A 27,991-nucleotide genomic window follows, 5' to 3' on the forward strand; every position below is an offset into this window, starting at 1 on the left:
ACTGCAACCCCAATTTCCCTGTCACATGCAACCCCCCTGTACCTGAAGAAGGATCAAATTCCTCCTGAATTCAGAGGGAAAAGGAGGAAAGGAAAATCTGTGCAAACTATCTCTTTTACAACACAAGAGAAACAGTGTTTCTGTCAGTGCTCCCAGACACTCCCAGCGTGTGCCTGCCTGAATTTGTTCACAAGTCCGTGGCAGACTCCAGTCCAGCACACTCTGAAGATTTCCAGGCAGGGATACATCAGCTCATAAACAGAGCCAGGGACGAAATTTCCTTTGTGTGAGGATAACTTAACTTTCAATTCAGCCGTACCCACACCTAAATCTTCAGTGACTTATTTGTTTGAAGACCTATGAAGGAAAGTTTCATACACACAACTAAAGTAAACCACTTCCTTTTAGTATTTTAACAGAACATGATGATTATTTTAAGAGTGCACATAGGCAAATTCATTTCCTTACTACTTTAGGTAGAATGTAGCAGCTTCTTGAGAGCATTGCAACAAAACGATCCATAGACTGGGGATCAAAATGAGAAGAAATACACATTTACTTTAAATTTAGGCAGAGAATTCACCGCTCTCCATTTATTCAATGGTGTCAGCGCTACCACAACACTATGGATTACTCTTGCTGTGTGTATGGGGATGAAATCCAAATGTAAATGAAAGGGAGTCATTATACATAGTATAGATATTTAATGATATTAATGAGCAGAAAAAGCAGTGCCATATGAAAAAGCAAGAGGAAAAATGTACATCTGAATAATGAAATATTAAATAGGCGTTCAGGCAGTCTCCTGGAAGTTAAACCAGGACATGAATTCTTTCAGCATCACTGTTCCCTCCATGCAGACTGTGCCTGTTGTTTACTGTCATTATGGTCATTATATATTTACAATGGTGGGGCCAGAGATGCAAAGAAGGATCAACGCCCCATTGTTTTGGGATCTGCATAACCACCAATTAAGAGCTGACTCCTCATGCACAGCACTTATGATCTAAGGAAATGCAGAGTATTGCACACACTGCAATAATGAAGTTCCCAAGCCCATTCTATGACTGGAGAAGTGAAGCCACGAGCGATTTATTCAGCACCACGTGGGAAGGCTGGGGCAGAGCGAGGCAGATACCCTGCACCCCTTATCCTTGACCAAAGAACAAATGGAGCTTCCCCACTCTCCTGAGACAAGCCCCTTGGGGTAAGTATTAAACATAATCGTATATTTTTTTCCTACAGTGTCTTTTGTCCACCAGAGCACCGAGGCTTCTGCATATTTGCTTCTGCAAATACTTGTTCAGTTTAATGTACTTAAAACACACGAACTTCCTCTTTTTCACTCAGGTAAAAAAAAATCTCAGGAATGTGCCCAGTATTAAGCAGGAAAGTCAGTTATTTGCTTCTAAATTATAATGTCCTGATTTTAAGAAAGAGTCATAATATATTTTTTACATGTGAATAAAAGAATTTCTCAAATATCACTACCCAAAAAGGAATTGAGAGAAAACCCCTCCAATTCCCAACAAGCTCAGTTTTGGATCGCATTTAATTCCTGCAACTGCTTGATGGGAATTCACAACACCCTGGATCCAAAGAGGCCAGCAGGAGGTGGCCAAGCACGTTATCCTCGTGCTCGGTGTTAAACACACGCAGTGGTGCAGACGGGAAGGGTCTCTGTCCCCAGGCAGGGCACGGAGCACGGAGAGCCGGCATGTCTGAGAACCGCGGAGACGCTTCCTGCGCCCACGATGAACTCCAGGAACAGCAGAGAAACAGCAGAGAAACAGCAGAGAAACACCGAGCATGACCTCAGAGCACAACACATTTCCTGCCCACTTCCCAGCAGAACAATAGAGCTAAAGAACATCAGCTTCTCAAATCAGCTTTCAGCAAGCTGGGGGAGACCAAAACAAAATCACTCCACTTGCTCTACTGCCATGTACTCCTGGTGATAAAGAACACTCCACTCAGGTACACAGGTTTATGACCTGGCTGGTCATGACACTAATAAAATTTACAAAGTCAAAATCTATCTTAAGATTTTTGCTAAATTTCCACAGACCTAATGAAGCAATTAAACACACAGAGTCCAACACAGATGGGAGAAGAAACTTCTACCAGAATCAAACATCCTGTGCTTCAGACCAGCCTGCTCCTTTCAACAGGAGGAAAAACCCAGGAGAGTGAAGTCTCCACTGTACAGCAAAAGTTCCAAACTAAAAAGAAAAATCTTGTACAAATCCCTAAATCAAACAAAGTCCCTCAGACATGACTGGGAGCTGCACAACACTTCCCAGCACTGTGTGTCTTCCACGCCGAGCTGCTGGCAGGAAGTATTTATTTAAGGGGGACTGCTCTTTCCAAAAATCCCTTATTACCAAAATAAAATGTTATCAGTGATTCACTGAGTGATTAACAGGATAACTTCAGCTCTGGGTTTCCCAAGATGTCCCATTTCCTTCTCCAAGACAAAACTGGAGCAGTTCTCTGCCATGACCCTGGAGGGGCTCGAAAGGGACCTCAAAATCTCACCTGGTCCAACCTTCAGTGGGAAGGGAGCCCAGGTGATGATCTTTACTTTCCTATCTGCACATTTAAATAATCAAAACCCACATCACCTCCAGGTTAAGAACCTAATTATTAGATGTAATAACAAATTATTGTAAGAAACTACATAATCTGCATTGACCTTGATCAAAATATTCATATAACAAAATAAATTAACTCCTAAAAATATTTTTACATTGTATTTCAGCAGTAAACTTGCTGTTATGTTGCTGCAGGGAAAGAGTTGATAAAAGTCTGGCATCACTGACTTTCTGTGCCAGATTTATGGGTTATTATTAGCAGAAGGCTCAGCTACTTATTGTGAGTTCTGTTTCAATGGCTTTCCAATGTGGCGTGCTAAAAGGTCAGGGAAAAAACCATGAACCTTTCAGAAAGTTGCTGCAGGGCATCACTCTCCTTGCTTGCGTGGAAGTTGAGTCTGTTCTAACTCAAGGTGGGGAGGAGAGAAGGGTTTTACAGGTGTTGCAGAGCCCAGGAACTCCCTCTGTGCACAGACAACTTCTCCCAGTCTCAGGAATGCAGTGGGCTCCAGGGAAGCAGCCGCCTTCCCTCCCCTCCTGATGCCATCTGGACACCTGAGGCTCCCCCAGCAGCAAGAATCAGCCCCCGGGGTGTTTAATCTCATGACAACATCCAATGAACGCAGCATCTCTGCTGGCAAGTGAAATGAAAGATTAACTTGATTACACATGCTATGTAAAACTTATTTCCTGATTAATTAATAGATTAGGCACTTCCAATTCATGTTTAAATGCCCGATAATGATCTCACACTCATATAACAAATCACTGATTTATATACACACAATCTAAACTTCATTTTTCATGTGACAGATTATTTTCTTCCTTTCCTTGCCACAAAATTTGCAAACTCCACTGCAAATACAGTTGCTTGTTTCACTTGCTTTTTGGCATCAGATGACTCATCCAAGGAATATTTTGGCAAGAATGATCTTTAGCCATCTTCCTTATCAGGCTGACATGACAGTGTGGCACAGAAAACACCCTCTGTTTTAAAAGAATTCCCTGGTAACAAGTTGAAAAATGAAAATGTAGCTATTGTTTTTGAAGAGGGATTTACAAAAGCAACTGGAAATCCTGCAATCAGTTTTTAAATACCATTGTGAGGGTGGTTTATTTAAATTTACGTTTTTCCTTCTGGCACAACAACACAGGGCTGCCCTGAGAGATGTTATTGTCCGAGTGCAGCTGATTGCAAAATGTGGAGAGCCTCCTTCAAACAACAGAAATATGAAAAACACCCCATGAGCAAAGCAAGGGCTGGGATGTTTTGAAATGTGGAACCTCAGGGCATCCAACACCTCCAGTGCCTGAGTTCCCTGGGAATTCTCACCCTGCTGGGTCGGTACCTCACCAGTCCTGTGCAGGAACTGGGTGATGATCAGATAAAGGACACTCCAAATGAAAATAATAGAGAATATCTAGCAAGGCACACAGTGCCCAATAACGCTCCTTTACTGCAGCATCAGTCCAAATTGATTTTTTTCTGCTTATCTTCCTACTTTTTCATACAGATCTTTCACTCACAAGTGTATGTAGTCTATATGTTCCCATTCCACTAACACGCCCATTATATTTTTAGAGAGAAAAGGCTACTAAAAAACCCTCTTCCTACTGAATTTATATCCTTTATTCTTCTAGTATACTCATTTTTACTGGATTAACAAGTCTAACTCTTTCCTTTGAGCCCCTGCAAAGGCCTATCCAATAGCAGCTTGTCTTCACATCCTCAGACATCCACGTGGCAGCAGTCCTGGACGACCTGGCTTGCAGGGTTTGTACAACTCATTAGTCAAAATGCCACGCTGACACAAAGAAGGCAAAGTTTGTCTGTTTGGTGTTTTATCTAAAACAGTTGGGTGGCCTCAAAGCAATTCTGGGAGGAGACACAAAGAGTAGCTCCTAACTGACACAGCTCATGCTTGGTGATGAATGGCTTTGCAGGAATCATCCTCCCATTTCCCTCTCCTCCACCCTAAAACAGAACTTCATTGCTGACCCCTTTGCTGACCCTCCCAGAGGGTACATCTGAGGTAAACATTGGGAAAAGAGAACAACAGCCAGGCAGGGCAGAGCACTGCCCAGCACTGGGGATGGGGCATCACGTGCACTGTGCAGACATTCCTTGTGTTTTCATTAGGGAAGAAAATGCAAACACCTGCTACAACTCCGAGTGCAGGATTTCAAAACAAATTCTACAAAGAATGAAGAGTTCAGTGGGACTTTGATATAAAACATGACCGAGTCTGCAGCCCCTAAACAATGCACAGATACCTCGATACAGATCTAGATCTATTTATCTCCGAGAAGAAACGGCCCCTCCACACTGCCCAGCTCCCACCAGGAGCCCCGGCAGGATGCAGCCTCACTGCTCAAACTACACTGTCAATCTTTGCTAATCTTGGCCTAACTCAAAACTCTACTTATCTTTTCCTTTCTAAATCATCCCCAGGATAAGACTAGAATCTCTTTTGAAATGTAAAGGTTCTATAATAAAATTTAGAAAGCACATATGGTACAAATATCAAGCGTGAACATCTCTTCCCATCTTGTACGTTTCAAAGCCTGTGCAAACAGCACTTTTCCCTGGTTTTGATCATGCAGCCAAAATGAGTCATCTGTGAACAATTATGGCTCTGGCAGGGGCCTGACTGTTGGAGAATGAAAGGAAACACTTTATTATTGAAATGATCAGTATGCCAAGCTGAGCGGCAACTGCAGAGAATGCTAAGAGTCCTTTATGCTCCTTCAGCCAGCAAAATTGAAAGCAGTGGATGCAGCACTCCCCTCTCAGACACCTGAGAACACCTGAGTTCAGAATGGGCAATGCAAAGCACAAGGAAGCGGGAGCTGTGGAGATGAGCAAGGGAATATATGGCAGGAAAAGAAACACAACCTTAAAGCAGGAGGCCTGGCTTAAGAAAGTGTTGGTTATTCCTGGCTTAGTTCTCCCAGGGGAGTCGTGAATGTATTAAAGGAACACACAGTCAGAGGCCGCCAAGCTGAAACCCGAAACTATTAAAGGACATTTGTTGGGAGTTCAGGACTGGCTGAGTCTAACAGGCTCTTCTGAAAGGGGATGAATGGAATTGCCCTCGAGGGGAAAAAATAGCAACCAAACAATTTAGTAGGAACACGGATCTCCCTATGTGCAGCCCGTTTTAGCCGTGATACTGCTGTGTCTGCATTTGCTGCCAGCAGGGACTAGGTAGGAACCCTCTGGAATTCCAAGGGTAACTCAGGATCTAAGGTGCTCACTGAGAGCTGGGCAGGGCAGGGAGTTGGGCAGGATATTGGTTTGCCGGACTCGGCAAATGAGCAGGAGATGGTTTTAAAACTGGACTATGAACAAGCAATGTATGAGCAAGTAATTCTTGTCCTCTTTTCCATGAGCAGCTTGCAGAGGGAGGGGGAACAATGTGGTGATCACCACCCAGAGCCTACAGACTATTTAAAGACCACGAGGGCTGACAGGATGACAAGGGAGACTCATGTACACAGAACTGCTAATGGAAGGTGTAGGGGGGAGATCAGGGAACAATCTGGGAAGAGCACATCTTGCACTCTGAAATTCAGGTCCAGCTCCCAACAGAAGAGATGTTGGAAGAATTTGAGATCAATATTCTGACAGCAGGACCTCTCAGGTCTGAACATTAGCTGACAAATACCTCTTGCTGTTTCCAAAACTCTGAGCTTTGCCAACCTTTGGAACAGACTATCCCACCACCACCACAGTTTGAGCAGCACGGCTCCCCAAAACTAAGTGTTCTGACAGGCCTGGAGGCCAGGCTGAGCTTGCAGGATTTATACCATGTTAGCAAGCTGCTGAGGGTGCAGGCTCACCAGTATGAGGGGATTCTTGCTGGCCAGGGCTAAAATGTAACTTCCCTGTGATCCTGAGCAGGGCAGGGAATGTTTACAGGGACACTATTTGTCTTTGAAGGAACCAGCCTTGGAAAAGGCCAGATTCTGCCTTCTTCAGAGTCTCAGAGAGATCAGGAATCCCACACTTACTGTGTCAGGGTAAGTTCCTGGAACTGAGGGGCTTTTGGAGGGTCCTGTTTAGCTCATTATACAAAGGCACTTTTGCTCCTAACAGAACTCCTCAGGGCAGGGGTACAAATTCCCTCCCGATCTACTCCAAACAAGACAACCTGGCAAGCACTGCCACACCTGAAGTGGTAAAACACTTAGCAGCAATGCTGAAAACAGACATCAGGAACTGGAATTTCCAAAAATGCTCATTCTTTGCAATTCCAGGAAGTAGCCCATGGTTACCTTCACACAGTAAGTGGTAATCCTACACGGAAGGCGTCTTGTTCAGTCAAGAGCAGCCTGGAATCTCATCTTGGCAGCAACTGGAGTGCTCTTTTTGTTTGGGTTGTGCCACTCATAAACTTCCTTCCATAACACACTGAGCTGGGTATAAACCCACGTAATACAGGGTATTGTGGAGCTTTTCCCAGCTGTGGCCAGGCTGTGCTTTGCACACATGCACTGTACACCTCTCTGCAGTTTGGTTTGACTTTTCTGAGCATTCCTAGGTCACAAACAAGCCCTCAGAGTCCCTCAGTGCTTGGACTACTGCAACAGAAATTAGATCGTTTCAATTTATACCACATAAACCCAAGACAATGTCAGTGGTCTCGGAAAAACATTTTTTGTCCACACTGAGCACGGAGGAACACGGGAGAAGGGAGGGAGCTTTTCCAGCTGAAAACTCCAGAAACGCCAGTGCCCTGTCAGCACGTTAAAGCCCAAGGAAAGCTGCTCTGCTCCGGACACAGAGTCCAGCTGCAAGTCCAGCTGCTCACAGGGAATTCCTTCACGGGAAGTGCCCGAGGTGCTAAGTGTGCTGTGGCCAGCGCTGGCTCTCAGGTCGGTTCCTCATTTCAGCGCCGGCCCGGGCTGTTCCCCGGCAGGGCTGTCCCTGTCCCTGTCCCTGTCCCGGTCCCTGTCCCGGCGCAGGCGGGGATGAAGCGGCTCCGCACGGCTCTGCTGCCGCCCGCAGGCGGGACGGCGCCGGCTCCGCCGGGATCGCTGCCACATCCCCGGGACGGGGGTACCGCTCCCTCCCCAGAGCGGGTTTCCTCTTAAAAACCTCTTTCTACGGGGCTTAGGAAATATGTTCCCTGCTTTTTTTTCCTTGCCTGAATGCTAAAGAACATAAAAAAACCCCCAAAACATTCCTTTTACTCAGTTGGAAAACCACAAATCCTTGTGTTTTGGAATAATATTTAAACGAGGAATAGTCCAGGTGAGACCGTGGCAGGACAGCTGAGGAGTAAAGTCAGTGGCAAAGCAGCCGAGTTAAACGTATAGGCTTTATTTCTAGTGACAAACTGAGGAACGGGTTCCTAACTCGTGGCGCTGCATCCCAGGTAAGTTTGTCCAGATTCCACATACAAAGAGGTCAAGTGGGTTTTTTGAACTTGCACTGCATTTTCAATTTTGTTCACGAAAAGGAAGTCAATTATTTAAGATGCTGAACAGTCTGAGGGCAAATTAGCAAAACTTACACCCATACTTAATTCCAAGAACATGACTGAAGGAAAGCTGAAGACCCCAGGTTTCATTGCTTCCATCTGTAACAGCACACAGGCCTGGGTACGCTCCCAGTCTTTCACCCAAATCACTTCCTGGCCATCACAGAGGTTTTACAGCCCTGCCTGGGAACCTGCCCAGCTTTTCCAACCTGCTTTTTTCCATGTCATACTAAAAAGCATATGTGAATTTAATAATTGCTAATCCAATGACTGCATTACTTTATTGCATACAACTGAGCTAAACGTGCCAGCATCAAATGAACCCAGAGCCCTGGACAAAACTGAATGTCTGGAATACGCCTCTGCTTTCAGAAACACGTGGGATGCAGCCAACAACCACTATGGAACACATCCTGCGCCCATGGCAGAACTCTGACAAGGAATGTGACTCCCAGGTGGGAGCTGAGGATCAGAGAGCTGAGGTATGGTGCCCAGCCAGTCTGAGGCACAGAAGCACTTGGAGCAAACTTTAGGGAATCTTTTCTCTATGAAAAAGGGATCAGAGAAGTATCAAAGAACACAAATTATTTATTGCTGCAGTGAACTCCCAGACCTTGGTTTGGACACAAGAAGAATCAAGGACTTGCTTGGTGATTTGTGACCATCAGACCAAGCAGCTTCCACTCTCTCCCAAGCCTACTGTGACATTATGGCCATTCCCAGTGAATTTTCCCCTCTCCTGTGGAAGTGGCCCCAAGCTGAAGCACACAGAGGATTTTGGCACGGCTGCCTCATCCCAAGTGATGCTGCCACTTGCTGTCCCCTGAGAAGTGCTCCGACCCCAGCTTTGCTCTCCGAATGCCCAGAGCACCTCCAGCCTGTGGAAGGATGACGAAGAGCATCCCACCAGGAGCACAGGCGAGAAGGAGGTGGAGGAAGCTCCTGGCTATCTGCCAAGCCTCGCCACTCTGCTTTTTCATTTTTAGTTTCTGCTCTTTGCTGGAAAGTTTCTACTTATGCTCCGGTTTCCATGGCAACTGCATTTCTTGCCTTTCTTCTCCAGCATTAAATTTTTTATTTGATTTCCTTTTTTCCCAAGACATGACTCTCTTTTCCTTTTGTAAAAATGAATTAAGTGTTGTCTTCTCTTTGGTTGTTGATATTTTTAAAGGAGGTAGGAGAGACTTTCACTCAGCCGCAGAATCTGTCTAGAACAGCAGCAAAGATTTAATCTCCCAAGGAAGAATGTCGGGGGATTCCCTTGCAGAAAAGCCATTTACTGTAATTATCTTAACAAGGTTATGACATGTAAGAATTCCAGATACTGTGGAACCCAACATTTTTTTAAAATTGGCTGCTTGTTTTTATGAGACCAGACCTGGGCATTTTTTCTCTACAACTAAACATTTTAAAATTTTTTTTAAAGCATTACTTGTGACTCTTGAGCAGTCTCAGCTGAACAGTTTAATATTGGAAGTGCACTAGGAATGTGGTCTTCAGTTCCAGACTGTAGGAAAATTCAAGTATTTTCACTGACAAAGTTCTCACCTGGCTGGGAGCGGTGTTGGGGTGAAGCTGAAGGACCCTTCTTTCCCCTGCCATGGTTGATCACCCACAGCAGTGCCCTGCACACCCTCACACAAAGCACACAGAGACAAAAACCTCACAACTCATGGAGCTTAAGCTAATTAATTTGTCTTGCCCTTGTCATGTTGGAACTGAATTAATCTGAAAACCTGAATTAATTTGAAAAGGAAAAATTCATCAGACTAGCAAATCTGGATTAGATCTACCAATTTGGTTTTTCCAAGCTTTAGCTTCATCATAAACACAATTTATATGCTGCAAAGCCCTGAAATAATACAGGTTTTCATGCCAGTTCACTATGAAAGATTCTCTCCACATCTAAATTCTCCAGCACATTCAGGCCATAAACTGACCCTCCTGTACAGTTGTAGATTACAAGGTTTCCAGTCTTTATCTCTGCCTGGTGGGATTTCACAGTAAATTCTTTCAGGACTGAATAATTAAAAGAAGCAAAACCACAGCAGTTGGCTCACAAGGCAACACAAACAAATCTGTCCATGGGTGCTATCTTGTTTGCAGCACATGTGCACAGATTTACATGTAGGATTGAGGCTTAATGCTCTGTTTAGATTTTTCATTATTCAGTACCCCAAGCATAACGTAAATTGTATAAAGACTGAACTTGGAACAACTTTAAGAGTGAGCTAATCATCTTAAATAATTTCATTAACCCAATTTTGTGGTTTTTTAAGACTCTTACTACTCAAAAGAAATAAGGGAAATGGGTCAGAAGTGAGGAGTCCAGTCTACCATACTTGGTTCATGCTTCCCTCCTGCTCTTGAATTCCCTCCTCCAAGGAATATCTAGCTCAGGAATTCACAGGATCTTATATAAATCTGGCAATGTTCAGTGTGCTTGCCAGCCAAGCTATGTGAATTGTCAGATATTAAATATATGTGCCAGGATCTGTATTGTAAAATCCCATTACAACATACACAGTGCATGAACTCCCCATGGATTGGCTTCTCTGCAGGACAGGTCCCCCACTTCGAGTCAGGGTCAGGAGGAAAGTTTTAGACATCTGAGCATGGCCTCGCTGCTTTCTTCCCTCGGAGCTCCCAGGATTAGGGATTCGAAGAGCTGCTTTAGGCGGAGTCCCCTAAATTGCAGCCATAATGCGGCTTTTATGTGGCCACGGACAGGCTTCATGCCTGCACTGTTTCAATTCCCAGTGTGGGGATTGATTTAGGCAGACAGCAGCTTACTCAGCTCTCTCAGCTGCTGTGCTGAGGCGAGAACATCCAGCAGCCCCTTGCTCATCCTCGCTTGATTTAATGATTTGCTGGCCAGACTACAGAGAGCGGCTCAGGAACTCCTACCCAGCGTGCCATGATTTGTGGGTTGCTGCTGCTCATCTGTAATTGCAACAAGAAATGCTCATCAATCACTCCAGCTCTCCAGCAGAACGTTGGGAGACACAGCAATGGAGAGCTTTCGACCTGGCCTATCTTTTTGAAAACATTCTAATCCTGCAAATAAAGATCTGGATGCTGTCCCGGTGCCAGGACGAGAGCAGCTCCTGCCTTCCGACCCTGAGGGGCACAACCACCCCTCAGTGAAAAGAACCAGTATTCCTCCCCTGAGAGCAGGGCCAAGGGAGGCTGGGAGTAAAATCTGCTGATCTTCATTGCTGCACTCATTAACAGCAAACTCTCAAGTCACAGCATCAAAACATTTTTCTCCAGCTCTCTTGGAGCCTCTTTAGGCACTGGAAGGGGCTCTAAGGTCTCATCGGAGCCTTTTCTCCAGGCTGAAGAGCCCCAACCCTCTCAGCCTGTCTGCAGAGCAGAGGTTCATCCTTCATCATTCATCCTAAATGTCCAGAACTACAGTCTGACACGAGGATGTCCCTCTCACAATCTCTGTGCCTGAGCTATCTGAGCCCCATTACAAACGTTTCCTCTCCTCTGTGAAGCACAAGCTGCAAATCATCATCACTTAGTCCCCAGAGGGACAAGAGAATCCCTGCAAGTAAACCCAAGACTGAATAGGGATCCCTGGGAAGCTGCACTCCATATCTCTACAATCCTTATCACCCTCGTTATTGCTCAGCCAGATTTGAAAACCCTTTTTCTAACAGTCCTGTGAGCAACACACCTTCCCAATAACGCCCATATTCGAACCACTCGCATTAATTTCCTGCAGTCTAATAGAACACAATCTTAACACGATTTATTGAGACAATTAAAATTCAGAAAACAAGCTTCTCCGTGCTCCATAAAGCACAGCAGATTTATTTGCTGCAGTCACTAAAACTCTGCTGCCTAAAGCTGTGCAGTAACTCAGCAGGGCCTGGCCAGGGACTGCGGGACCCTCAAAGCTCATGCTGGGATAATCAATTAGAGCTGGGTCTGCACTGGGGCAGCTGCAGGGACCCCGCAGCTCCCAGGGCCTTCCACACCTGGAGAAGCAGAAAACAGAACCAGGAAAGAAAAGCTTTGGAGGGTCTGTGGTTGGTCTGTTGTGTTCAGCTGCCATGTCTACCACTTCTAGCAATAATTGTGACCAGCTTCGAAGCTGTACATTTATACTATCTAGTATTTCAAGTTCCCTTAACCAAAGACAAAATAGAATGGATTTTTCATCCACCAAATAAAAACACCCTCTCTAGTTTGGAATCATTACAAATGTGTAGGAAGGCTGCAAGCATTTGGATACACCACACTCAAGCCCCAATACATACATTTATGCAATGAAATCACTTAATTTGAAACAGATCACCAAAAAGCCAGCTTGCATTTAGGCTGCCACAAAGAAGAGATGTCACACTAGAGATTTTTCCAGTTACTTATAAAATAATCAGTTCTTTAAAGTTATCTGTTTTTGAGAGGTAATTATTAAGTGAATTTAGAATATAATTGCTCTGAACAATGATAAACTTGTATTATACCCTGAGTAAGCACTACAGGCAGGTGATAAATTGCAAAAGTAATGCTACATCAGTTTAACTTCCTGCCGAGTCACCCAGAACTGCTCCAGCCTTGCACAAAATAGCCCCTGCTTTCATTACTAATAAAACACAGAATTAATTACTCAAAATAAAAGAGGCCTTGAAAATGTGCCCAGACACTGAACCAAGCTGGCTTTTGCATTCTTTTTCCCTTTCTTTTTTCTCCTATAAAGGAACCTCAAACCCATTGCTAGTTATTTCTTCAAAGTCAGCTGTACCACAGCAGATTTTGTTCCAGGTCTCTTCCACTCCTGAGTAGATGTGAGTGGATGCTCAGGACCTGCACACACAGCAGACTCTCTAGTCACCACACTCCTCTCAAAATACTTAAACTGATGGGTGACTGCACCATAAATTTCGTTTCTCTGACGGGATTATGATAAAAATTAGCTCAGTGTTGGAAATTCACTCAAGCACTGGAAATATTTTAGACCGGGATCCAAATCTTTCAAATGTCTAGTGCTGGAATGGAATTCTCCAGAGACTTTCAGGCAATTCTCCTCCAGCTTGAACAAGAAGAATCCCTGGCTTGTTATTATTAGCAGCTGGGAACCTTTATTTCCCTACTCTCCTGTACGAAGGATTCCAGCTTCTCCCAGAATCTCATCATTATAGAACATGCAGGTTTAGAGCTGTGCCTGTTTTCATCTCAGCAGTTCTCCAGGAATTTGCGTAAAGATTAAAAAATCACCCCAAGTTTCCAGGAGATTTTAGCTCCTGTCCCATTTGTGTCGCCCCCCACATGCTGGCACAGGACTCTGACAGTGGGTGACTCGCATCCTCCTCCCTCAAAGTAACCTTGTCGTGAGCAGGACCAGGAGCAAGCCACAGAACTTTTTTAGAGAAACACAAACTCACTGACAAGGTTCCCACCAATTCCTAACCAGAGTATTTAGAAGTTCTTGGGCACCCGCCCAGCCCTTCTGGCAGCCCTGTGCTCACAGAGGAAGAGAACATGGGAGCAAGAGGCAAATCCAACAGGCACGAGAAGCCTGAGCAGCCAAACAGCTGCACAAGGAGCCCGGGAGGGGCTCTGCAGGGTTCATTTTGTAGCCCAGCACAAAGCTGAGCACCGCCTGGGGCCTCACTGTCTGTGACAAAGTCCCTGCCCAGCCTTGGGCACCTCCTTTCACCTGGCTGACCTTGAGTTACGGCTTTGCCTGCTGAGAGAAAACTCTTCCTCCCTTTCTGGAGCACCCAGCTGGGGATGGACCCTCCAAAGAAGAGGGCTTGGAGGTTTTCTAATTGTCAGAGACAGTGTGGAAGGTGCTTCATGGACCTCCCAGGGTTCCCCTGCAACACCTCCTGATGTAAGAACATCTCTGGTTCTGCTGAGCGACTGCAAAGTCACTCTTCCAGTTCTCCAAGGCAAAAAGTGACACATAATGGAGGCAGGATTTAGAGTGTGGCTGAATCTCATGTGAGAAGATTCTGACTGCAGAGGTAAAGTATTGGCTAAATTTTATAATGATGGAGTTAATTTTGTTGCTAAGAAAAGCAAAGGCATGATGAGGACTGGCTCCAGAGATTACACAGTGTGTGGTCTCTGCACTTGAAGAGCTCTGCACAGCACTCACTCATGTTACATCAATTACTTTAACAAAGTTAGATTCAGAATAATATTTATAAAGCTGAGATCCACAGACCTTTTTGCAATCACCTGGGTACAATCACCTTATTCACAAAACTGGCTATAAATTATGCTAATCAGTGAAACACTCAGAAGATGAAGAGAGGTTTCTTGTGTAATTTTAAATGGATTCCTATAGAAGAAAAAGTTGGGAATATATAAAATTACAGAGTTTCAGTGCACATTTCTATTTGAATCTTGGGTGTCAGTAATACAAAGGTTAAAGCATTATGATCAGGAAATTTAAAATACATCACTTTTATTGTGGGACTCCTTCTATGTCTCCACAATGATTAAATATAATACTGGAAGGTTTTGGTGGACACAGATGTCATCTTAAGCACCAATCCTGACCACTCCAATGAAGCCTAAATGAAACAGTAACTTTGCTCTCAAGATGACAGTCCTGTCTCTGACTCAGTCCCTCTGTTGTATTTTACCATTATCTTAAAAATAAACCTTCTTCTTTGGGGTTTTCATAACATAAAAAGTTAAACAACACAGTGAGATACAGTTTTTTCTTCATGTCCTTTGGGGGGGCAGTTAAAAAAATATTTAACTTTAGCTTACCTCTAATGTATATTTCAATTAGTGGCAAATTCCTGTGCATTATTCAGGTGAGACTGCACCTGCTGAGCAGTTGGTACTCCTTGGAGGTAATCAGGAGTAGAAAGACCTTTGTTAAGTCTGTGGTTCCTCTATAAGCCCTGGGATGTAAGAGCAGAAGGACTGACACTCCCGAGGGAGGGTCCTGCCCAGGATCAGGAGTGCTCCTCTGGTGACTTCAGAGCTGCATTTCCACCTGTCTGACAACACGGGATCTTCTCTGACTCCTGAGTAGCCAAGAAAGTCAGAAAGAACAGCCTGGGAGGTCACTGGCTGTGAGGTGATTTCCATCTTTCAGCTCAGGCACAAGAAAGGTAATATTCCACATGTTTTTAAACAAATCCCAGGATTTGAGGCAAAGTACAGGAAATCCCATATTAGGTGTGACATCTGGCAGCCCTTCTTTAGGGCTGGATGCTGAGAAGTGAGGAGGATAAATGACTCCCTAAAGCCAGGACTGGGCTCTGGGCATGGGCTGCCCCATTAGCTGGGACACTGCTCTTCTCCACCTGGCTCTGCCTTTTCTAGGATCAAAGGGAAGTATCCCAAGCCTGTATCCCAGACTTGTATCCCAGACTTGTATCTATGCTGCCTGCCTGGTTCACAGAGCACAGCTTCTTCACCCTTTTTGCTCAGGTTTCTCTTTACTCAAGTCAGATTTTCCCGCCTCCCTGCTCTGCTCTCCCTTTACTGTTCCCAGCTCATCACCAGGTACAGACACAGGTGACTCTTCACCTGACTTTAATGACATCAAGTTCAGAATCCATGGAATTAAAATCCCCAAACAGAGATTACAACTTACAGAAGTTATAACTCAAAGTGTCCAGACCTCTGTAGGACTCAAACACTTTGCAGCCCACTCCCAGTCCCTGTAACACGGCCCTAAGGGCTGTAAACCATTAAGGAATGTCCTTGTGTGTGGATTCTTCCTTGTTTCCATGAGGTTATTTGCAGACACAATGAACAGTGCTGCTACTTGGGACACAAAACTCCATTAAGAGGAGTGATGTGCTGTCTAAAATTAACTATGTATTTGTTTTCTCTTCAGTTTCTATAGAACATGAAGAGAGATGCAGATGGTTAACAGCACTGAGATTATAGTGATAGCTGTAAAATTTGATGACTGTTATCAAAAGCATCGTATGGCTTATGAGAGCAAGCAGCAATTAAAAAAAAAAAAGAAAAGAAAAAAGATTTCCAAGCTTACCCTGGACAGGGAACAGGAATAGCAAAGGGGGTTAAAGCCAGTTTCATACTAAAGGATTTATTAAAATAAGATCACTGCTTCAACCTTGGCAGACACAGGTTATCTGAAGCAATTCAGATGTGAATGAAATAAATGTACTGTGTACGAGCCTGAATCACTGACAAAGGGAGATTTAAACCTGGGGTGGGAATTCTTCTGCTCAGGAAAGCAAGGCGAGGATCAGTTGCACTGATCTGAGACAGGCTGAGCAATTGCTGCAGATCTCCAACTGGCACTCCAGACAGAGCACTCTTTCTCCATGGCTAGGAAAATCCTGTACTGCACCTTGTTGCAGGCAGGGAGATGCCTGACAAAATAAGCTGAATCACTCACTTTCTCCACTTTCAACCAGAACAAGACTTTGTTCCACCTCTCTAGATGAAATATTAATCCACCCTGTAAGAGAACGATACCCACAACCTTCCATCAGAGACCCCTCTGTTCAGACTCCTCTTTGGAGAATTACCTTTGCTCTTTCCCCAGCTGGAAAAGCTCTTGTATTCTTGTTTCCCCCTCCCTCTTCTGAGCTGCCATGACTGGAACTCCAGACTTTCCAAAGCTACAATGATTTATTGAAACCAGTTCTACTTAGTAAGAGCTCTGGCAAGCAGAAGCTGTGCTAATGCACCCAGCAATCCAGGGAGCAAGATAAAATCTCCCAAGAACATTTTCAAGCGGTAAAAGAAGAAACAACGAGGGAAGGGTTGGAAGTTTTCAATACTCATTGAAACATGGGAAGATCAGAACCCTTTTCTCTTAAGGTGCATATCTGCCCATTCACTGGAGGAAAATTAGGGATTGACTCATTAGAAATCAGGACAGATGAAAGGACAGGACACACTGTTCCTTGGCTTGGCCTCCAGAGAACACATCCAAAGCATCTGTTAGAGATGGACCCTTAACCCTTAAACATTACAGAGCTTTCGAAATATCCACGTTACATCTACTGGGATACACATTTTTTACAGTAGGAGAAAGTTGATTACAATCCATTGGGGAATATGTTTCTCTGTGTTGGTTTTTAATTTATATTTAATCTCTATCCAACCCCAAAATATGTACATATATAATTAGCTTAAAATATTCAAGAACATTTCTTGATGTGGGATCCATTTGCAAGGAAAATGACAGTAAGCACCAAAACTGAACTGATTTACTGACAAAGCACCAATGTTTTCAAAACAGAGCTTTAAAAAATTCACCAAGTTGCTCCTAGATGGCCCAAATGCCTGAGATCAAGAAGTCAGGCAGCACTTTCCAAAGGCACATAAAACAACAGCAGTCTCAAAAGGCCTTTTGGACCTTTTTGACCAAAAATACTACAGTAAGTTACTGACATTATTCTTTGCCTTCAGCTCTCTGTTCCTACATTAAAAATTACAGTCTCAGAACAAGAGAGTAGAAAATCGGGGTTTGAGCATTTAAAAGCCCCTCACAAAATTGCCACGAAGCTCTGGCTACATTTTTTCAAGACTACATCCCCAAGCTTGATTGGAGCCCCTGCTCCAGTCGCTCCATACCGCTCCCAGTATGATATTCTGGGCCAGGGATCTAAGGACAGACCCCTCCCAGGGGCATAGCTTCCTGTGAGAAAAGAGAAGACATGGGCTGAAATTCCTTGAGAGAAAGAAGGACATCCAAAATTTCCATGAAGAAATTCAAAATCAACCCTCCTTTTGCTGATTTTCACTCCCGCAGCTGCTCTGCAAAATGGTTTCACATAGTCTGAACCATGAACCAGGAATTCTCTGGTTTCCTGTGCTTGCCACTAGATTGCCCCAGTTTTTCTGAAGTCCTTCTATCCCCATCAATGCTTCTCTTCTGTTTAAAACATTCGTTTCAGTGCTTCATCTGACCTACATGGAGGCAAAATATCAATTTTTTATCTTGATTTTCTTATCTTGATTTTTAAAATGTTGATAGTCTACTGGCAAGCACCAGGAACAATGACATCATAGCAGGAGGCGGCATCTATTCCAAGGAGCTCAGAGCCAGCAAAAATACTCCCAAGATCACAAAAATAGTTCCTATTACATTTTACTCCTTGGCAAAGGACTGTTAGATTATATAAACGGCAGGGCTAGCACAGATACAGGCAAAGAACTTCATGGTCATGGTAGAGCCTCATCACTCTGGGTCATGTCTGCAAGCTGGAAACCTCAATTCTAGGTAGGTCAGACTTATCTTAAGCTGAAGTTCACTAAAAGTGTCCTGATTTAGACTCCAGGAACTGAGTATGGCAGAAGGAGCCACATTCTTTGTGAATTAAGCGAGACTGAACTCCCAGAGAAAGTCTGGCAACCAAGACAGACAAGAGAGCTGTGCTGAAGGAGAGGAAAGGAATCCATGTGGATTCCAGAAATTGGGCTGTAAATATACAATGATGTTGCATTGCCAGAGTTGCCACTTCAGCAAAACAAAGTACTTTCTGGCAGTGAAAATGAGAATTCTTCATCTTCAAGGAAACAAAAAGCCTGGTCTGCTGAAAAATCTGTACTGACATTTTCCAGACCCCAAAAGACATGGCAGGTGGATTGTGCTCTCCACAGCAAAATCACAAATGCCCTCCAGCAATTTATAATTTTTTGAGGGAACACAGAGGGAGAAAGAGCAAAGAAAGAGAAATGGGCAAGGAGGAGGACTGTGGAGCAAGAATGACAAAGGACTGATGGGGAGCACAGGAGATCCTGTGCCACTGCAATACCATGAGAAAAGGTCCCTGTATGTGACCCTGGACGAGGCACTTCTAATTCAGCTCCCCTTCAGAAGAAGAGGATAAAAGCAGCACATTTAAGCTGGCATGAAGTTATCTGGATTAGAGAGGGAAAAACACTGGAGCATTGCAGTGCTGATGATCAGAGCAGCACATCAGCCACAGGCAGGCGAACAGAAAGTGCTTTGCAGCTACACAGGATCCCATGAAAAGGAAATATTGACCAGTGCTAAGTTGTGGAGGGGTTTGGGAGGAATCCAGCATGAACCCTCTGCAGAAGGGTTGTAACCAGTAAACTCTACCCTTGCAAAAATATCTATCGCAGTCAGACCAGTGAACCAAGGAATTGCTGTTGAATGAAGTATGAAAAGCAAAAAATAAACACACTTTTCCAACCAGCTGGTGTTTGATCTGAGCATGCATATGGACGTCCCACGGAATTACAGAGCTCTCATTCCACTGTCCCATATTCTATTGGTCACCCCTCCCAATGGCTGAGCCAGGTCTGGAATGGAAGAGATCCTGCCTCTGGAGTTCAAAGGTCAGGATTTCATTCCTCATTACAATCACTATGGCTGGGAAATCTATATATGACAATTTAATTCCAGCAAAAAAAGACCTAAGTGAGCATTTGTTGTTGTTGTTGTTATTACTATCAACGAATGAGAAATAGTTTTTCTATCCCCAAAATGTGTTATTACTGGAAAACCCCACTTGGACTGGTGCATGCATGACCTTTCAAAGATTTCTGAGCATCCACAAAATGAGTGGCACACGTGGCACTGTGAGACCTTAACCCACATATCCCATGTTCCCAGCAAGCACAGTGCCTTCCAGCTAATGGACTGTCCTGGTGCTGCAGCTTGGTGTGATTCAGGCACTGCTTCATAGAATCATGGAATATTCTGAGTTGGAAGGAACCCACAAGGATCATCAAAGCCCAGCTCCTAATTCCTTCTGGGACTTGCCACAATTTTCCGGATTTAGGCTTCAGCAAAGTAAGTTTTTTCTTCATTAAAGGAGTTGCTTTTGATGATCTGGCAGTGGGTCAGAAAAATGATTACGTGAAAAGCTGCCTCACTGTCAATGCAACAGCTCTTTTCTGTACTCCAGGAACATTTGCTCCACAGGCCTGGGTGTAAGAAAGCACAGTAGGAACATGACCTTCTCTTGTTTATCTGAAGTTGATTGAAAATGAAAAGTTTGGGTTAGATCAAGCATCAGTTACATAAATCTACTGTTCCCTTAATTACAGGTACTGAACATTTGCCTTGGAGTACATATCAGTACGTGCAGCTCACACAACTTGCTGCAGTTAAAATTAACATACCAACACAAAAGAAGCTAAAAATCAGGTATTTGTCAAAAATAAAAGACTACAAACCTTAAGCAAAGTCTTAGAACTAGTTTTTGCAGATTTCCCCCTTGAACAGACCACAGTAAATTGAATGAACTGGCTCACTGGAAGGAGGGCCAGGATTTTTCAAACCATCAATATTTCTTGCCCTCCCTTTGCTAACTTTGCCTTGTGTACACAGACGAGTCTGACTGAAATGCAACCTGCAGAAAAAAAATTTGTACCCATATTTTAAAAGTCACATCCAAGAGTTCAGGATGTGCTAACAGAGAGAGAGACTGGTGTCCCTGGGCTGTGATATGAGGCCTGCTGTCCTGAGGTGAAGGAATGGCCCCAGTTCTCTCTGCAGGTCATTAGTGAGCAGGATTTAACAGGCTCACAAACTACATCTTGTCTTCTGCAAGTGGAAATCCAGACTGCTGAAAACTAACTGCATTTGGTCTGAGATAACAGAAAAAGAGATTCCATAAGGAGGAAAACGAGAGCTGAGAGAGTTGTCTGCATAAAGATACAAACCCAAAAAAGAACTGCTGTTCTGAATTACAATTACACTCACACTGCAGAAAGTTTGGGTTAAGATCTATTGTAAAACAATTTCTACACAAAAGAGCAAAAGACAATCATTGTTCCAACTATGCTCATTAAAGAAATTCGGAGACAAACCCCAGTCTTTGATCTCAGGCATTCCTAGAAGGCAACTGTACATTGCAAATGAGACACATTCATTCCCAACAAAACAAACCCCCCCCGCAAGTAAAAAGTCAGTCCCGAAATGCAGCAGTCCTTCCCTGCTTACCTTTTTATGAGCAGGTCAAATTTTTGGAAGTAGTTTCTCAAAGCAACTCAGACATTCCACGTTAACTCTCGTGCTGCAATAAACAGCTGCAAAACTCCCTGATTTATTTCCTGGGTTGGTGTGCATGCTGAACCCCAGAAGAAATCCCACACAGGGGAAAAAAATAAAAGAAAAACACCCCCAAAACCCACAGGAGAAGCAACTCAGCCCTTGGGCAAAGCACAAAAAAAGTTCCACAGGGAAACAGAAAGGAAATCCAGTGACAACTAAAAGTTTGGATAAGAAAGAGGCAAGGCAGGCTTGCTCCCCTTGCCTGGAGTCCTGGCTAAAGGTGCCTCTCCAGCAGAATCCACGGAGGCTCCCAGCTCCTCGGAGCAGATGGTATTCACACATTATTCCCGAACAGCAGCATTCCCCAGTCCAATCAGGAGGCAGCACTCAAAAGCCAAGCGCTTCCCAGACTCTGTTACAGTTTTCAATAGCTATAGCACAAGATGAATGACTCAGAAAATGAATAAGCAGGGAAAATAAAACCTGCCTCTCTCCTAGGCAGAGGCACAGGCAGGCGGGTCAGCAGCCCTCAGTGTGCTGAGCACTGGTTGCAACTTGAATGCACCTGCTTTTTCCCCCAAATCCTAAATGCTCATTACTTTTTCTGTGTCTTGAATTTGTGTGATCAGCTTCATCTTGGGTTAAAAGTCACAATAATTAAATCTTCTCTTTTTTTTTTCTTCAGTCTTAAAAACAACAAACACTTGTAAGAGTCAAAAAAAAGGATGAACTGTGTGGGTGCTTTTCCAAACAACTCAGAGAAACCCCTCATGCCATCTCTTGCTGAATACATCACCATATATTTCTAAGATTAAGGCCTGACTTCACAGATCCTGTTGCAAATGAAATAGATTAATACATCCTCTTTTTTTGCCTGAAGTTTACCAGGAAACCTTAAGCTACAATAAAACAAATATCTCTAAAAATATATGAAATAAAAATGACTACCAACTTTCAGGGAAAGTACAACCATTATCCAAAAACTGGCCAAACTGAACTGGAAACTACTTCCAACTGCTTTGTGTAGCTTCCAGACCATCCCATCCAGAGGGCCCTTCTAAATACAACTCCTCAACTCAATGCCTGTATTTTCTGACAGCTGCAACCCAGTAATAAAGGATGATCTGCTAAACAAAGCAAGTTACTCATGGAAACACGCACCGCACCCGGGTTCTCCCTGCAATACCATAGTGCACTCCTGAGCTTTCCACAACACGCTGGAATTCTCTCTAGCTTTGTAGCAGAAGTGACTGCAAAGAGGTTTTGTGGTGTTTGGGGCTCCTGCCCCAGCTCTGCTGCAGCCACAGACTCTGTTTTTATTGCTGCTGCTCAGGGCTGAACTCGGCAAAGCTGGACACGCGCTGCAGTCAGGCAAGCGGGATCACTTAAATCACTGAAACTATTTGGGGTGAGAAACATTCCCCCAGGTCCCCCTGGACATTTGCAGATCTTTGGCTGTAAATTGATCCTTTGCATTCCTGTCTGACACATGGACTGTGAAAAACTCTTCAGGGATATTCTCCCTGCCAGGAGTAAGGCTCTAACAGCACTTCTGCAAATACAGGGCCAGTTGGAGAGACAATAAAATTTTGTGAACTCTGGACTAACTTTTACTATTATTATTCTATCTTTTTTTCTTTTTCTTCATTCTGGACCAAGTAAGAGAACTCTATTTGCATTTTAGTTTCCTATTTTCAAAACACCAAGTATCAGGGTTTCTCCCTAGGATTCAGAGCAGGACCCACATCCAGAGGTATCATTTTGCTCCATCAGCCAGGCCATGCCCACCCAACACTAAGCAAACAAACCCACACAGGCAGCTCCAGCACAAAGAACAAGGGCTCGTGTTATAACATCTGCCACAGCTGCCCACCAACCTCCAGCTGCAGCTAGAAAAGTGTTTAAAGGTATAGGTATAAAACAAAACTAGAGACATATCTAGATCTGCTAGGAAAACAAACATTTTCTGAAGCTTCATTTTGGCAGGTATTTTCTGATCCCTGCACTAAGCTCCATAGCAGCCAAAATCATTTTGACAACTGACTCACTGAGCAAGGCATCTGCTGGGCCTCTGAGGCTCTACCAGCAGGAGGAATGCTTGGCAATTACAGCTTTTCCATGTGCTGGTTCCTTGGAGATGCTCGGAGAGGAAGCACATCTAACTCCAAACATTACCCCTATAATGCTCTAAGTGCTGGGATAACCCCGTGTACACCCCGAGGAACCTCCTGGGTAAACATCCTGATCAGACATCATAAAGAACGTTGCAGTGGCTCAGGGTAAGCAGCTCTTTATTCCACACATCCCTCTGTAGGGTGGATCTGTTAGCCAGGGATGGGAGGCATCAGCACCTGTCCATCTCTCTGGGCACCACCAGAAGAGGAGGCTCCTGGCCAACAGCTGAGTTACATCCATGGCACCACAATAACCCTTGGCTGAAGGGCTCAGAAATGCCACTGTGTGAAAATGTGGGGCTCAATCTCCTTAACACGGGACACTTCCTCCTGGGCTCCTCCAGTTCCTGTCAGCTACTACCAGAATCTCGTTAATTTAGGAGCTTCTCACCTATAAACACCTTGATATGTCAAACGTATGCTCGAACTCCTCATCATCTCTTCTCCCAGGAAATCCCTTGTCTTTGTCTCTTCCATTCCATCCAGCTATGCTGAATTCACCTTCCAGCCACGGCTGATGTAGAAAGTTCTGAGAGAGACCGGCAGTGCTGTATGGAAGAGATGGATCTGGGAGGTTCCCTCACAATGCTCTGCTTTGAAGTTCCTCTCTTTTAGGAGGAATATAAAAGAGGCCTTGAACTTGCCTGGCTATGAAAAGACCCTTCTCTTTAGTTCCAAAGAACCAAGAGATGACTGTGACTACTTCCAGCACCTCCAGGTATGGATGGTTACGTTCCATTCATTGAATGTTCCTTCAGGGTTCCATAGGGATGGTTCTCACTTGTTAAATGCCCATAATCCAGTGGGATGCTCATTTATTTTTTGGCTCTGCCCTCTTCTACTGATTTCAGCAGGGACAGAGAGGAAGCCACTGCATGCTATGGTTGTCCCCACCTCAGCTTCCAAGCTGGAAATTGCAGAATGCATCTACAGATCATTACACAGGAATCTGATGAATCCTTGATCCCCCATTCCCCTGGAGCTTTCCCACTCAACTCTGCTACCACACATAAGGTACCAAAATTCCGTGTTCCCAGCCCTTGCTTCTGTTTTCCTTTCTACCAGTGTGATTTTTAATGCATGTCAAGGTGTCATTGAGGCCAGGATGTCATTACTGCCCTAGAACAGTGCCTGAAGAATTACCAACAGCAGACAAAGTTCAAGCCTGGCTGTCATCCAAGTAATTCACCTGGTTCAATGTGTATGTCAGAGACTGGAAAAAATATGCTGTAATTATTGTGTTACTAAAGCACAATGGTTTAATTTTATTTCTTTGTGGCACAAAATCTGCATCCGTGATTCACACCTATTGTGTAGGGAATATGATCCCACTAAAACCAGTAGTTTGGATCTGGTCTACAAGGTTGTTCAAAAAGTCTAATAAAAATCTTACGCTCTTTAAGGATTAACATCCAAATCATACAGAAATATTGTCAGGACACAGAAAAGAATAAACTCAGAGGTGGTTCCAGTGTTGACGAACTGTACAAACTGAGATCTGAGCAATTAGAAGACACAATGAATACATAATTCATAGATATTTTGTACTCAAGAGTTTGCACACAAATAAAACATCTTATAAATCTTCACCAGCTTGCAGAAAGCTGCTGAGCTGTCTTTTATTCTTGGAGCAGCAAGTGGCTATAGTACAAAAGAGAAATCCGTAGCTCTGATATGTCATCCCTCCGAAATGGGTAATTTAGGGTTATGGTTTTGGAATCAGCACATTCTTCAGCAAGTTTCTTCCAATGATTTTTTTTTTTTTTTTTGGTGAAAAGAATCAAGTTAATCCATGCTGGTACATTAAAAAGAACACTTCAAAAAGTCAGAGCTGTGAGCCACCATAAAATGACAATAATCTTTTTCTACACGCCTGCATTCCAGAGAATGGAAAGAAAATAAGGGTGGGGGAGAAGGGGAAAATAATGTGGGGGTTGCTTTAATGATTTTTAAAATCCCTATGAGAACCTGTAGCTTTCTGTGAGCCTTTACCCCATGCAAAGAAGGAGAAAAGTTACAGAACTCTCTTCACAAATCTCCAAATGAAGAGCAGCCTGTCAGGCTGTGTTCAAGGCACTCAAGCACTGCAGCTCCATGGAGAATCACAGAGAAAAATCCAGTAACCACTGCACCCACAGGTGATGGTTTTATCCCAGGGGCTGTTATGTCAAGGCAACCAACACAGCTTAAATCTCATTTCAGGCCCCCACATAAACGAGTGGTGATTCCCTGTTCCACCTACAAGCAATACTAAATCTACAAGGCATCTCCATGAAAAGTTGGCAACTTAATTTGATTAGGAAAAAAACCAACCTGTGCTAAGAAATGAGACACAGCTTCCCAGTCTTGAATATTCCACCAACGTCCTGCGAGCTGAATTCATGCATGTTAGTAAGCAAATGGAGGGGCTGCAGGAGGCAAAAAAAGCAACTCTCAAGTATATTATTGCCACAAATTCTTCAGAACAGCTTTTTCTGTCATTAATCATCTATTGATTGTGCTAGCAATAAGCAACACAGAAGGAACCGAGGCTGAATTTTAAGGCAGATGGTTAACCCACATGGACTCTCAGGTAGATCAAACATTATGATGAGAATGGACTTCATTCTGCTGGCAGAAAAGGGGATTTGATTTGGCATTCTTGAAGGTAAAAAGGCACTTTCACAGCAAGCCCAGGAGTTTCAAGTCATGGTCACTCCCCAGGGCATTAAGACTTGTCACATGAGCAGCCCAGTGGGATAAACGCAACCGTTCCCAGCATGTCCAGAGCTGCTGGACATCCAAGGGACCGAGGGGCTGCTTCCAGAACAAGGGAACGTTCTCAAGGTGCAAATCTTTCTGAACAGCACTCTGCTGGCTGATTTCTGAGAACTTTCTGTTTCCTGAATTCATGCAAAATAACGCCTGGAATCTCGGAACAGCAGCTGAGTCGCTCAGTCCTGCAGTGCCACAGCTCCAGCAGCAGCACAGGGGAGGAACTGACCTTCTGATCAATAAACAGTTCAACCCATTTGTTTACAATGAGATAGTTTAAATCAAAGTAACTAAAAATAAACCAAAAGAAAGATAGGGATTTACATAGTTAGGAAGGGGAAGCAGTGAAGTTTTTTCCCAGGTCCCTGGTACCAGCAGTGCTTGCTTATCTCTCATTTCCCAGATTATGAACCTTCCCAGTGTTTGCCGACTTATTTGAATATTTTGTAGGAAAATGAGTTTCTACACAATGTGACAGAATAAACGTCTGTAAGAGAAGAATGAGAACCTATGTATCTGCAAATATGCATTCTAAATTCAGTGAGAAATTTCACATATTAGAGAAAATAAAGTTAAACTTGTATTCCCCTCAGAGCCCAGACACTCTCTGTGACTCCTAAAGGACAGATTCTAATGTTGGGATGGGCAAGAACACTTGCTTATATATTTGTTAACATCAGCTCAAACTATGCATGCACTTCTCTGAAAATCCTAAAACTTCCTGCTGGAAAGAAAATGAGATTTAATTCTGTGTCTCAGTGGTCTAAGAGGAGGTATAAGACATGAGAGGTAGATGCTCTTCTTCTAGACAGGAATTAATATAAGTACATATGAAATAGAAAAAAGAAATAAGAAGAGTGAGACTCTCCTCTTAATCTTTTCATGCAAATATCCTAATTTGAAACACCACTGAAATCTGCCCTTGATTATTTTAAATTCTATTTCAGCAGGGCACAGAGCCCCAAGTAAAGCAGTGCTGCTCACTTATATCTGCCCAGTCAACTGTTCACATAGTTGAAATGTTACTTCATTCCCTTAACCACATTCTTTCCACACAGTTTTAGGTCTCTGTGATATTAACACTGCAGTTGTGTCAGACATGAAGCTCTAGTTATCAGCAGAGAATATGCTGTGGGAAATCCATAACTACTTCCTGAACAATATTTATGTAGGAAGTGGAATATTTAGTGGATTTCAAGCTGCATTCAGAATATGCCGAATGCCTATTAAACAGTTGAGAATCAATTTATTCCAAAAATCACCATCTGAAATTGTTTTCATAAACATGAATACTTTGTAGTCCTTAATGCAGCCAATTCTCTCCACTAACAGAGAAATAAGACTTGCAAACAACTTTTTCCCTCAATTTATGCTTTTTTTGTGTGCTTTCCAATAGACTGGATAGCAGAACATCAGCATGTGGAATGCTATAAATCCATGGAATAGCTGCATTTTTAACCATGGACTTTAATTCCAGGGTGAATTTATGTGGTCCTTGGCTAAATATATCCTCCTAAGTAAATTACTCATGCGACTGCCTGTAGGAAAGCTTTCTGCAGATAAAGAATCTGTTCCCAAATGCTACATTTGACAGCACATACGGCACAAAGTTTCATTCTTTTCTCAGTGGCAAAAAGCCCCCCCAAACTGAATAAGGTGGAATGCACAGGTCCCTCTTCCTTCTGCACAGACTGCTCAGGAGACAGGTTAATTCTGCCTGCTTCCTGCTCCTTCCAGTAGAATAAATATCTCAGTGTTTCAGTCTACTACGTTTGTCTCCAGATCCTGTAAACAGAGGGATTTCTAAGCTCTTGTGAAGCACATTCCCACATTCATTTCCACTTATCCATGCAGAAGACAGTACAAACACATGCCTACCCCTGTGCCTTTAGCAGGATGGGTAACTCAGACACTCTCATCATCCTTTTTTTCCCTCTCTCTTCTATGTTTTCTACTTCTTACCATTGGAGTTGTCCTGGTCCAAAGGATTATCTGGTTCCATTACTTCAAATAAAAGCATCCAACATGCAGTTCTCCATGCAGCAG

The 27,991-nt window shown here is 43.7% G+C and overlaps 1 protein-coding gene across 1 annotated transcript in view; it reads right to left on the reverse strand.

Moving 5' to 3' along the window:
• Positions 1 to 27,991, reverse strand: part of DAB2IP (DAB2 interacting protein) — a 163,434-nt gene that overhangs the window by 135,231 nt on the left and 212 nt on the right. The gene's annotated exons all lie outside the window — the stretch shown is intronic.

Source organism: Coloeus monedula (genome assembly GCF_965178545.1).
Source record: "Coloeus monedula genome assembly, chromosome: 21".
In the NCBI taxonomy this organism is placed as follows: Eukaryota; Metazoa; Chordata; class Aves; order Passeriformes; family Corvidae; genus Coloeus; species Coloeus monedula.